The sequence below is a fragment of the Cimex lectularius genome, unplaced genomic scaffold, assembly GCF_000648675.2.
Source record: "Cimex lectularius strain Harlan isolate CLEC.00 unplaced genomic scaffold, Clec_2.1 scaffold19, whole genome shotgun sequence".
NCBI classification, from domain to species: Eukaryota; Metazoa; Arthropoda; class Insecta; order Hemiptera; family Cimicidae; genus Cimex; species Cimex lectularius.
Window position 1 is genome coordinate 2,849,134 of NW_019392664.1, and position 4,872 is coordinate 2,854,005.

The window sequence follows — 4,872 nt, forward strand, 5'->3', positions numbered from 1 at the left end:
AAATTCACGTTCTGTGTTCAACGTTCAATTCAAACTGCAAAGAAAGCAGACGAATTCCATAAATAATTTATCACCTCACGAAGTTCTATCCGGTTAAACCGTAAAACATAAAATATGCAATGCAATGTCGTTATTTCTGGACGGTGTCTTTATGGTGCGACAAATATTCCCGCTTGTTACTTCCAAAGATGATCATATTTGACACATTGGACTAAAACGTCTCTATTGTTCAAAGTCTGATTCTTAATTTTGTATTCGAGATATTTCACTTTTCATGTTGATTCAACCTGTCACAACTTTATTTCATAAAACCTAAATCATATTGTACAGTTCATTGCACCATGAATCCTCCATGAAATATACTTTTATTGAAAAAATATAAATTTCAGCAGTAAAGTATGGCAGGAATAATGTCAGACAATTTTCAAAAAGGCGAATAATTTGAACTTTACAATTATTTTAAGAAATATTTTGTTTTTCTTATGTTCAATTTTGTATCTTGTATTTTTTTAAATGTTGTTATTTGTGTGTGTTACTTTAATTACTTTAATTTTTTTGGTAAAAGTTCAAAACCAAATGCTGATTTTTTTTTCTGATTGTGACCTAAAAATCAAATTTTTAGCAGTTAAACGTTACTTTTTACATAGGCGATTCTCACAGAAGCGAGAAAATCTTACTTAAACTTTAAACAAGAAATTTGAAAATACCTAAAAGTTTATTTTCTAAAATATTTTGTATTTCGTTTGCTTAAGGTTGCAATTTAAAAATCTAAAGAATCTCATATAAGTTTTAAAGCTCTTTATGTTAGAGTAATCAAATTTCCAGAGGGATTAATATTTTATGAGAAAAGATATTGTTGAAATAACCTTGGAGAAATTTAGTACTTGTATTTAAAGTTGATGCTGAGTGTTGGCCTGCGAGTGGTGAACTCATGCTGAATTGGCATTGGGTCACTGATTGGGTCCGTCTTTACTCGCGGATTTGTTGAATTTCTCAAAAGCGTTTCGGCATTGCGTCATCTTCAGTGAGGATCTATCACTTTGTCCAAGTGGGAATTATATCTTTACATGCTCATTAGAAGGGGTTTTTGAAAGCGCCTTATCTTTCACATACTCACAGAAGCGAGAAAATCTTACTTAAACTTTAGATAAGAAATTTGAAAGTACGTAAAAGTTTATTTTTTAAAAGATTTTTTATTTCGTTTGCTTAAGGTTGCAATTTAAAAATCTAAATGAATCTCATACATGTTGTAAAGCTATTTTTGTTAATGTAATCTAATTTCAGTAGGATTAATATTTTATGAGAAAAGGTATGGCTGAAATAACCTGAAAAGTGAAATATCGCGAATACATTGATTTAATCCAGTATTGACATATCTTCACCGGACATCCTGTATATAAAAAACAAAATAACAGATTGTACTTTAAGTATATTGTCGAAATTTTTGTGACGAATGTGTTCTACTTGGAAGCTAATAACACAGTCGACGATAGCTTAGGTTCTGTTTAATTTTTGTGCTAGTGTGCTATTCCTATTCTTGAAGGCTATGATTTTCTTGCAACGTGCTAGCTATGATGGAGTTTTTCATAAAGAATCAAGATTAGGAAAGGATCAAAAAGGTACTCAAACCAAGAAAAAATCGAAATTTATCAAACGATTTCCAAGAAAGTTGTTTTAAACAGATAATTTAGCAATATCAAAAATAATATGCATAACATTTTTTAAAACATTAACAGATTTAGCAGGCATAGATTTATTAAAAGACATTTAAATATAAAATATAACGGTTTCTCGAATTCTCTAAATAAAAAAAATCTTCCCAATGTTTTAATCGAACTTTATACATTAAAGCCTTTAATAACATATCAACGAATAATTTGGTGAAAGTAGGTAAATTTGCAGCCAAACTCCATTGGCACTACATCAAAACATTTACCGACATCCAAACCCAGCAGGAAAAAACTGATGGCGTTGATGGATCTAAAAAGCGTATGTACTTTTAAGCCCCTCTACATAATTATTATAAAATACTGACTTCATCGTATAATTTTCTTTGGGCTTATACATAAGTTTTTATAGATAAAATAATTAGAAAATTGAGCTCGCCTACTTCACCATTGGGATTGCTAAGTTTTGATTAACCTCGGCTCAGAAGCGTTCTGATTGCCTCTGAACTTCCAACGCTATTAATCAAATTTAACAGATGAAACAGAAACTGCTTCTACCTGAGAAATACCTTAACTTCATAAAAAAATACCTGTACATTTTCATCGCTTATGAAGTACTGTAATAAAAATTAAATATTTTAGTAAGTATTGACATATCTTCACCGGACATCCTGTATATAAAAAACAAAATAACAAATTGTACTTTAAGTATGATAAGTCGAAATTTTTGTGACGAATGTGTACTACTTGGAAACTAATAACACAGTTGTCATAGCTTAGGTTCTGTTTAATTTTTGTGCTAGTGTGTTATGCCTATTCTTGGAGGCTATGATTTTCTTGCAACGTGCTAGCGATGATGGAGTTTTTCATAAAGAATCAATTTGATCAGGAAAGGATCAAGAAGGTACTTAAATCAAGATAAAATCGAAATTTATCAAACGATTTCCAACAAAGTTGTTTTAAACAGATAATTTAACAATATCAAAAATAATATGCATAACATTTCTTAACACATTAACAGATTTAGCAGGCATAGATTTATTAAAAGACATTTAAATACAAAATATAACGCTTTCTCGAATTCTCTAAATAAAAAAAATCTTCCCAGTATTTTAATCGAACTTTATACATTAAAGCCTTTAATAACATATCAACGAATAATTTGGTGAAAGTAGGTAAATTTGCAGCCAAACTCCATTGGCACTACATCAAAACATTTACCGACATCCAAACCCAGCAGGAAAAAACTAATGGCGTTGATGAATTTAAAAAGCGTATGTACTTTTACGCCCCTCTACATAATTATTATAAAATACTGACTTCATAGCATAATTTTCTTTGGGCGAATACATAAGCTTAAATAGATAGAATAATTAGAAAATTAAGCTCGCCTACTTCACCATGTGGGATTGCTAAGTTTTGATTAACCTCGGCTCAAAAGCGTTCTGATTGCCTCTGAACTTCAAAAGCTATTAATCAAATTTACCGGATGAAACAGAAACTGCTTCTACCTGAGAAATACCTTAAATTCATAAAAAAATACCTATACATTTTCATCGCTTATGAAGTACTGTAATAAAAATTAAATATTTTACATTCATAAGATTAATAAAATAATTGTTGATTCGAATATTGTACTAAATAGATGTACTTTAATCTAATTTTCAATTAGTGTTTTGTTAATTATCCTAGACAAGTCCCTACCGCTCCAGGTTCTCCCATAACCATATTACATAATTAACATTAATCATTATTGATGAGCAGCGTTTTCTTTTACAAAATAATATAAATGTACATTTTGAGTATTTCCTAATGCAGGATCGGGGAAAAATTAGGACTTCGGAGGATGAGAATGAATGAGCCCTGTTGGAAAGGGTGAAGGGGTCGGAGATGCTAATGCACCCCCTCCACACGATCCGACAACCCTTGAAACAAAGGGAATTAATTAATGTTTGACACAGCCCACTTATTAACCTGGATTATCAAAATTAACCCTTCTCCCGAGTATCCCTCCCTCCCATTCCGGGCTTCTACACGAAATTAGTTAGGAACTGCGTTGTGTAATTAAAACAATTATTTATCCTTAAGGCTAAACGTGATGCATTTTTGCCTTCTGAGTAAACAACGCTGAATACGACGATGCAAACGATTTGTTCATTTAAATTGATGCAATATTCACTTTATTCTTCTCCATTTGTGCTTTGGATTCCAAACCAATTCTTTCCTCATTTTTCAATAAAGCTCCTACTATCAATGTCACCAATTTTAATCAATATAAAAAATATAATAGTATAAATTAAAAAAACATTTTTAATTATGTTGAACTAGCATTGTGTCAAGACTAACTTAAGAAGTTTCTCATTGAAGAAGAAATGGTGAAAGGGTTTTGTGCAGTTCGAAACCCAAGCGAGTGAAGGCGGACCCAATGCCAGTTTAGCATGAGTTCACTGACTCGCAGACCAACACCTTCAACTCTAATTTTTGATTACTTTGTTCTGTTTGTTTCAGCTTATCAAGAAAGAAGCTCACACAAACAAATACGTGCCTTTTCATCTGTACGCAGCTCGTAAAATTTAAAAATAAGGGAATGTAGAAAATTTGTTTAGGAAGAAAAAATGCCATTGCTGTCAGCTCTTGAACATTCATCAATACAACAGTTTACTCTTTGAATCAGTAAATCTGCATCAATCTCTTTTCTTTCTCTTTCTCTCCTCTTTACCACTTTGTATGTCATTCTGGCTGTCTGTTTTCTCCCTCTCTCTTTCCTTTCTCTTTTTCTCCTCTTTACCACTCTGTCTGTCTGTCTGTTTTCTCCCTCTCTCTTTTCATTCTCTCTTTCTCCTCTTTACCACTCTTTCTGTCTGTTCTCTCTCTCTCTCTCTTTCTTTCTCTCTCTCTCTCTCTCTCTCTCTCTCTCCGTTTCTCTTTTCTTTCTCGTTCTCTCCTCTTTAGATGTAAGAGTGGTCCTCGAGACCAAATCTTGAGAGATTGTGTAAATAAAGCGATATCAATCAATCAATCTCTTTTCTTTCTCTTTTTCTCCTCTTTACCACTCTGTCTGTCTGTTTTCTCTCTCTCTCTCTCTCTCTCTCTCTCTCTCTCTCTCTCTCTCTCTCTCTCTTTCTAATCAGGCTAAAAACAACTTATATAAAATTTACCAATAAAAATAGCCCAACATCAACCAAACCATCAATAAACTATTGTA